The 8,600-nt window shown below is 53.5% G+C and overlaps 1 long non-coding RNA gene across 1 annotated transcript; it reads left to right on the top strand.

Moving 5' to 3' along the window:
• Positions 1-329: 329 nt before the first annotated feature.
• LOC142431306 (uncharacterized) lies at positions 330-8,201 on the top strand. Its single transcript, XR_012780818.1, has 3 exons — positions 330-465; positions 4,983-5,026; positions 7,895-8,201. It is a non-coding gene; the product is annotated as an uncharacterized LOC142431306 (long non-coding RNA).
• Positions 8,202-8,600: the final 399 nt, after the last annotated feature.

The raw sequence follows: 8,600 nt of genomic DNA, 5'->3' as shown, positions 1-8,600 counted from the left end.
TATATAGATGATCCTGTGTGCATGTGTGTGGCCATACATGAGTGCGTGGGCAGGCAGGGTTAGAGTGGGGACACGTATGTTGAATGTGTGCATGCACACGTGTGGGAGTCAAGGTGTCCCCTTGGGACTGGTTGTCGGGATCTGTAAGCATGTCCCTGCATGTGAGGGCATATTGGGGAACGCCTGACTTCAGACGTGCGTGTGCATGGAACTTGGTGCATGGGGCCTGAGCCAGCCTAGAGCTTGAGGAAGCTGGGCAGGGTGGGGGCGGCCCCACTGGCCCGGCAGCCCTTTACCCCAGTTTGTCCCCCTCTACAGCCCAGGAAGAATGCTTAAGCGTCCAGAGACCTGGAATGGAGCCCCTCCGGTGCCCCCCGGGCTTCGATTGCATCATCGTGAGGCGGGGTAACATATCGAGGCGCATTCCATACATCTTGGATTGTGTCAGGCACCATAAGCAGACAGGTGAATGCGGGTGCCCAGGCCTGCCGGCCACCCTCCCCCATCCCCTGTCAGGGATATATACCCCCAAAGAGCCCACTTCCCCGAGCACCTACTTCTTCCACTGCCGCCCAGGCCCTGGTGTGAGCTCAGACTCTGCCATGTTCAGCCGGGTGACCATGGGCCCACGGCCTCCTGTAGGCCATCCTCAGGTTCCTTGTCTGTAAAATGGGTGTCTCCATGCTGTTTGGGGGTTCTTCTTCTCAAGGCCATCAAGTCGATGGGGGCTCACAGGGACCCTACAGGACAGGGCAGAACTGACCCTATGGGCTTTTGAGACTGTAACTCTCCATGGGAAGAGAAAACCTCCTCTTTCTCCAGCGGAGCTGCTGCTGCTTTTGAACTGCTGCCCTTTCGGTTAGCAGTCCAAGCCATGTGACCACTATGCCACCAGGGCTCCTGTTCAGGGACTGGGGTCGTGTAGATGAGTCCTCAGAGCCGGTCCCAACGAACATCAAGTGGTTCTTTCTCCGGCGGACTGAGAGGTTGGCAGTTTGAACCCACCAGACGCTCCTCGATGCGGCTGTCTGCTTCCTAAGAGAGCAGCCTCTGACCCCTGGGGGTCAGTCCCAGCCTGTCCAGCAGGCTGGCTGTGAGCCAGTGGGCATGTTTTTCTGTAGGGCCCTCTGGGACACAAGCAGTTAACACACAGCCTAGGAGCAGAGGGCTGACGAGAAACACTGGCCTAGGGCTTAGCAGGTGGCTGGGCACAGAGGGTCTCCATGTAAGGTGTGGGGAGGAAGGAGGGCTTGCGTTTGAGAGCGAGTCTAGATGCACATGGCTCAGAAGTGGTGGGGGAGGGATTGTGTGCTGTCTGCCAGCTCCAAGGCACAGGGTGGTGGTGGTGGTGGTGTGTGTGGGTGTGTGTGTGTGACAGAGAGAGAGAGAGAGAGAGAGAGAGAGAGAGAGAGAGAGAGAGAGAGAGAGAGAGAGAGAGAGAGACCAAGAGAGACAGACACAGAGGCAGACCTTCCCTCCCCAGGGAGGGAGTTAACCTTTCAGACGGGTGTGGTTTACATGTAAGTGAAACACACGCAGAGCCCGGCTTTGTTCCCAGGAGACTGTCGCTGGACAATCCTGCTGGAGTCTAGAAACAAGGGAAGTGCTCACACTTCCCCTCAGATCCCCAGACTCCCCAGTTGCAGGGAGGGGGAGGGAGGGGGGGGAGGAGAGGAGAGGGGCACGCACTCAGGCCCCAGACCCCTCTCACGGAGGATAGGGGTCTTTCCTCTCAGGCTGATGTGTTTAGTGTCTTCCTGGAAGACATCTCAAGCTCTCAGAGGTCCCGTGGACCCTGCTCCCAGGTTGGCCAAGGTGACAATGTCATTCCATTGATTCCCCAGCACCTGCCCCGGCCTAGTAAGTGTGTGCGTCTGTGTCCATGTCGTTTGAGAATAAGTGGTCAGCTCCACACCCACACCTTGGGAAAACATTGCCACCACACCAGCTGCCGTGAAGTCCCCCTGAGGGAGTGGGCTGGCGCTGGTGGAGTTTATCACCGTGTAAAACAAGTGCCAGCGCTGGCCCTCCAGCACACAGCCTGCTGGCTCATTTAGGGAGGCCACCAAGCAGGACACACACAGAGCTGTGCGACGGCGGCTATGGCCATGGACTGGTCAGTGGCTGCAGCGAGCCTGATGCAGCGTGGCTGGATTGGGGATGAGGCACTGTGAGCTTCGGGTGGTTGTCCATCCTCCCTCCCAGCAGTGCTTTCTGGCTCTCAATAGAGTAGGAGTGGGTGGGGGAGAGGTGCGGGTAAGGACGAGCAGCAGTGGGAAGCAGGTGACATTGGAGGAGGGCAGCTGCCCACAGTGACGACCTCTCGCCCACAGGCAGAGCAACTGCGCGTGGCTGCACCTCATGTCCCCACGCAGGCTTTCAAGGACGTGGGGGGCCTCCAATAACTTCTAAGAGGCACTCGTGTTCTTTCCATTTTCAGCAGAGGAAAGGGAAGCCCGAGAGGACTGGTGGCGTGGTGGCGCGGAGAGTCAGGCTCGAGGGTTGCTTTTTCATTTGCAGCCATCCTGCTGTTCTCGTTTTCAATAGACCCAAGACAGTACCTTCGGTTTCCCATGCAAACATTGATTCAGCCATCTATCTGCTCGGTCGTCCCTCCATCCTCCCATCTACTCAATCACGTATCCATCCATCCATCCATCCATCCATCCATCCATCCATCCTTCCATTCATCTACCCAGCCAACTATCCTCCCACCCATCTATTCATCCACCCAATCACCTGTCTGCCCACTCATCCATTCAGTACTTCACCCACCCATCTACTCAGTCATCCGTCCATCCTTGCTGCACAGTGTCTCTCTGTCCATCATGGAAATGGCACTTGGCCAACTGTTTGTGGCAACTTTGCTTCCTCATCATCTGTTAAGACAGCAGTTCCCAAACCTTTTCACCTCGGGATTTCTTCGCATCCTTTAAAAATCACTGCAGAAACCTGAAGACTTTTCCTTGGGGTGGTTTATCTTGACAGACATTTACTTCCAGAGAAAGTAGAGCTGAGGCATTTAAAACATTTCTGTGTTGAGGCCCCTGAAGATAGCAACGATGACAGGCTATTGCATTGCTTTTGCATGTTCAACAGAAGGAACGTTTTCTGCGAAAGTATATTTCGTGGAACCGAGAGAAAGAGAGAGAGAGAGAGAGAAGAGTGGCATTGTCCAATTCTTGCTGAGCTCTAAATGAGTTCAGATAAGATAGCTGGTCCTCATATCTGCTTCTGCTTCCCAGCAACTGTGGGGTCCCCACTGCTGGGGAGAGCCCTGCACACCTGAGCGCCAGAGGGAAAACTCCCAGTGCTTCTTAGCATTACTGTGAAGATCATCTTGGCATTACAAACACTCCACAAGGGACTCTGGCTGCTTTCAGACCTTCTCTCAGTTATTTTCCAGATGGCTAATTCCTGTGACATAAATCTGACAGAGGATACCCAGGTAGAGAAAGAAGGAAAATTCATTCTCTGCAGAGGGCATGAGGGGGCAAAGTGGGTGTTTCTTGGAGTTCTATGGGGGTACCTGCCTGAAAATACCATGAAGGGCCATCTTCTCCCCAGTTGCTCTCACCTCAGCAGAGGGTGCTTTGGGGTGAGGTGGTCAGGTGCCCAAGGCCATGCTGTTGGGAACATCCCTCCTCCAGACTGGGTATTAGCTGGTCTGAGGTCTTTCCTGACTAGACAGGGAGAAAAACCAATCTCCAGGTCTCAGCATGGGCTAGACAGCTAGGTAGGTGACCAGCCCCAAGACCAGGGCTGAGGCTTGGTCTAAGACTTGCCATGAATTGGAACCCAGAAACAGGAAATGATACAGGCTTTGTTTTCTGATGGGGTGGGGGGTGGGGGAATTGTGAGCCAGATCCGGAGTCACAGTAAACATTGCCTCGTCTTTCCATCAGTCCATCCATCCTTTCCTCCATCCTTCCATCTATCCAACCATCTACCTACCTACCCTTCTGTCTATTGAATAACGCATCCACTCAACTCCCTTTTCTTCTGTCTATCCAATACTCCATCCATATACCTGCCCTCCCTTATTTCTATCCAATAATTCATCATCTATCTAGCTTCCTTCTACCCTTTTCTCCTTCCGACCATCTCCCCACCCACCCTTCCTTCTATCCATCTATTCATCTATCACGTTCCCAAAGCTTCCTATTATCCGTCCATGCATCCACCCACCCCATCATCCCTCTAGACACATGCTCTTCCTTTTTTCCATCTTGTCCGTCCTGTTCCCCATTCATTCTTTCAGTCATCCATGGATCCACCCACATACTTTTCCTTTCTAACTTTTCTCCTTCCTGTCATCCACCCTTTCTTTCCCAGCTCGTCCTACTGTCCATCCATCCACCTGCCCCTCTTTCCTCTTCTGTCTCTTCTCTCTTCCTTTCACCATCCATCCGACCAAGCAACCTTACAAGAATGCATAGCACCTTTCTATCAAGCATTACTCTTCACTCTGTACTGGGGTCGGGGTGAGGGTGTGAAACTTCAGCTGTCACCTTGAAAGGCCCAGCCCCTGGCCCTGCCAACATGCAGCTAATATGAAGCAGGAAATAGACACCAATAATGATCATTGTGACGAAGGTCACTGGGTCACCTACAGGGCTTTCTGTGGAGAGGACACTGTCAAGCAAGGCTTCCTAGGTGGCCACTTGAATGTCAGTCTTAAGAATACAAAGCAGGGGACAGAGGGACAGTGTGTGCCATTTCCTTGAGGCTGGAAGCAGATGAAACATATGGTCAGGCAGGGGCTGTGAGGCAGAACCAGGTCACCCAAGCCAGGGGCCCCAGTGAGGAGAGGGAAGAGGCTGTGGGTGGGACTTGTCTTGCGGGGGGAGATAGTGGAGGGCTAGGGCAGGGAGAAGGTCAGACTGAGGGATTTGGCCTTCATTTGGCCGTCACTGGTGCACTGTGGCCAGCCTGGGAACAGGCGTGGACACACCTGCCTGACAGACACACTCTCTTTACAGAAGACCACCCCGAGGAGGTGAACCAGTGAGGCCGCAGTGTGCAGGTAGGTGGCAAGGGCGGCCTTGGACATCAGGTGTCCCAGGTCACTTTCCAAATGAAGGTGACCAGAGGGCATGGTCTGCTGGTGGCATACCTCAAAAGTCCCTTTGAGGGTTGGAACAGTGGGGGGGGGGGTGCTGAGCGGGAGGGGGCAGGGACGGGATGGCAACAGCTGCCATATTTCTGCAGGTCTCAACCATCATCCATCTTTAGAAGGTGCAGTCTCAATTCTCCATCCACTCTCCATTCTGGAGAGCGTTGTTTTCCTGCTCTGACTGAAAGGTTCCTACCTCACACATTATATGGGCTCCAGCTTACACCATAGTGATTACAGGTTGGGCTGCCAACTGCAGGGTCAGCAGTTCAAAACCACCAGCCGCTCCTCATGAGAAAGGCAAGGCTTTCTACTCCCATGAAGGGTGATAATCTCAGAAACTCACAGGGCCAGTTTTACCCTGTCCTGTAGGGTCGCTGTGAGTTGGAGTTGACTCGATGGCAGCGAGGTGTTTGTTGTTATTAATGCAGTTTTAAAGCAAATAAATTAGAATATTGGGTGTATGGAGTGACGGGAGCATTGCTGGTCTCCTTGGGTCGGACTCTCAGACTCTACTACGTCGTAAAATTTTGAGTTCTGTGTCTCGCTGTGTGTTAGACCGAGTAGACTAGAGAAACAAATCTAGGGAAATACATATATGTATAAGAAAGAGCTTTACACACAAGAGCAGTTGAATATTGAGAAAACATTCCAGCCCAGTTCAGATCAAGTCCATAAGTCTGATATTAGCCCATGTATCGGATACTAATCTACAAATTCCGCTTCAGATGCACCCAACACAGGCAATGACGCCAAATGCAGGAAGATCTGAGGCCAGTGGGTGGAAGGTCTTGTGGATCCAGTGACAGTGGAAGCATCTCAGCGCTAGCAGGAGTCTCCACATGTCTCCTTCACATCCAGAGCACTAGTTTAGTTCCATGTGTCTTGTCAGCAGGAATGTCTTACAGGAAGTGAGCCTGTATCTGGACTCAGTGAGCTATTTATCTCCGTTTGTGCCTCCCAAATGAGGTCATCAAGCTGCCACCTGATTAGCAGGCTGGACTCCACCTCTTCTCGAGTTGACAGGAGATCATGTAGCTGCCACACCGCGCATCCTCTCTTCCCACTGGGTTCTAAAATGGGTTGCTGTGACCACACCACTCAGGCGAGCTTCATGGTGAAAGGGTTCATGAAGGAAGTTAACAGGTGCTCTGTGGGTCAGAAATGCTCAGGACACAGTTGTTTATAAGGACATGCTACAAAGTTCTTTTGGGGCTGCCAATAAGTGCCAAAGGGCACGGCACTCCTATGTAAGCCTCGAGCTCACACTCTGTGAGTCAGTGCACCCAGTTCCCCATGTTAGGTATCCAGAGGCACCTACCCCGACAGCCAGCCTCCTGAACAAAAGCACTCAGCTTCGCTTGCTCCGTGGTAGGGCCGTCCATCACTCTGTTCCAGGCTCTGGCTCCTGGTTCTGCTGCTGTTTCTCCGATGTCACAGCTGTCTTCTGGATTGAGGAGGGTCACCATACAGGGGCCTTGAATCCGGAGGATGAACTCCACTCCTGGTTCTTATTGACAATGAGACCCTGCTCCCCTCCTCCTGATTCTCAGAGCAGGATGGTGCTCCAGGGAATCCTCTCCATATCTTCCCCACCGTCTTCCCAGAGCAGTGCAGGGCAAGGTCCTCTGGGGGGAGTTGGAGACTGGCTAGAAGGATGTCAGAGTAACCAGCCTCTGGCAATCATGGGGGCTCCGTAGGCTCAATTGTACAGCGATAATATACACAGATTGTAGCAAAGTCATGGAGAATCGGGAAGGTAGGAGAGAAGATAAAATATAGGAGTCAGACACATTTCACAGTAGCATGCTCACCTCTTGGACAGCCATGATCTCAGCAGCCAGGTCCATGCAGAGAGTGGGAGGAGAGACCCTCTTTTTTCCTAACCAAGACCTGTATGTACTTAGGGGCGTGCAAGCCCCCATTACAGGTTACCACCTACATAACAGGAAGAGGCTGTACTATAGGCAACACCAGCCATGGGAAGGGGAGGGACTGGGGGTCCACATGTGACAAGAGGGGCGGATCCTAGACTCAGGATGGCAGCCTCACCTGGTCCTCCTTGAGCTGGCTTGACCTATTCTGAGCTCTCCTTCAGGAAAACAATGCACTGTCCTCATCAGCAGGGAGTGGACAGACAACGGAGTCTGGTTGCTCACATGGCTGAATGCCCTCAGGGAGAGGACTTGTAAGCAGCTGACTGCCCATCACGGGCTAGCAAGCAGCAGACGACCTGGGAAAAACCCTTTCTGCAGCCCACAGAAGAAGAAGCACATTAACTAACTCCGCCCCGGCTCCTTCCTTCCCTCACCCTTCCCTGTTCCTTCATCTGAACGCCTCCGTGCTTGAGCCTGTATAACACAGCTTCCCATGGGGTCTTGTCCATCTGTCCCTCCCACCCTCTGCTTGGTGAGCAAGTGCCAACCCTGGGCTTGACTCTCACTGGGCTGAATGGGGTCGTGTGCACCAATCACTGTGACCAGTGGGTGGGACTCTGTTGATGGGCTTGGATTGGGGGCTCAAGCACACCCCTGAGAAAGCAGGCCCGTATGGACCACTGAACTAACCAGTGGGCTCCAGAGCGGACCAGGGGACTACACGGTGCCTGTGGATCTCAGATTTCATGGGTCCCGCTGGAAAGGGATTCTGGGAGTGCCTCCTAGCAGAAGTGACCCCCCCCCCCCATGATTCTGACGGAGAGGGGCCTGGACTGGGTAGAAATGAAGTGTTCTGTGCACGCGCTGCTCTCGCTAATTCTGTCCTTGCTTCCCTTTGCAGGGACATTCCTCCACCTCTGCTCAAACTGGAAAAGGGTCCGGTGGAAACAGTTCAATCCCAGAGCGTGACTCCCGGGACCGGAGATTCCAGATGCCTGAGTCTCTGTCCCCAGTGGGCCCTTACCTGGATGGCTCTCTGGCTCCCCACGTTCCCAGTAGATGTTGCCCACCTGACCCTGCAGACCTCTCACCATTGTAATTACCCCTCCTTTGGGGATCCAGGATGACCTCTGAGACAGAGGTCTCCCTCTTAGCCACGCCCAGATTCCCTTCCAGGTGTGAATCTGGAAAGCCTTTACCATCCCAAACGTGGAAATAAACCTGTCCTTCATCAGCTGCAAATGAGCTCCCTGACTCGGGCTTGACTTGGATTTTCAACCCCCTCATGAACTTAAGAGGGGCTCCTTGGGGGCGGGGGGCAAGGTTAAATGGTTAGGAAGCTCAGTCCCTAACAGAGAGGTTGGTGCAGGGCTGGGGGACAGCCGGCCCGAGAACACATGACTCCCAGCTGATAGCCCCCCTGACCAAAGAGAAGCAGTTCCAGGTGTGAGTTACTGCAGTGACTGCCATTGAGTCAATTCTAACTCATGGCAACCCTACAGGACAGGAGACCTGAGACTGCGACTCCTGATGGGAACACAAAGCCTCATGTGTCTCCCTCAGAGTAGCTGCTAATTTTGAACTGCTGACCTTTCAGCAGCCCAACT

This window comes from Tenrec ecaudatus, chromosome 18, assembly GCF_050624435.1.
Source record: "Tenrec ecaudatus isolate mTenEca1 chromosome 18, mTenEca1.hap1, whole genome shotgun sequence".
Taxonomy (NCBI): Eukaryota; Metazoa; Chordata; class Mammalia; order Afrosoricida; family Tenrecidae; genus Tenrec; species Tenrec ecaudatus.
The sequence above is the reverse complement of the archived record's forward strand: the minus strand, read 5'-3'. Positions and strand labels throughout refer to the sequence as shown.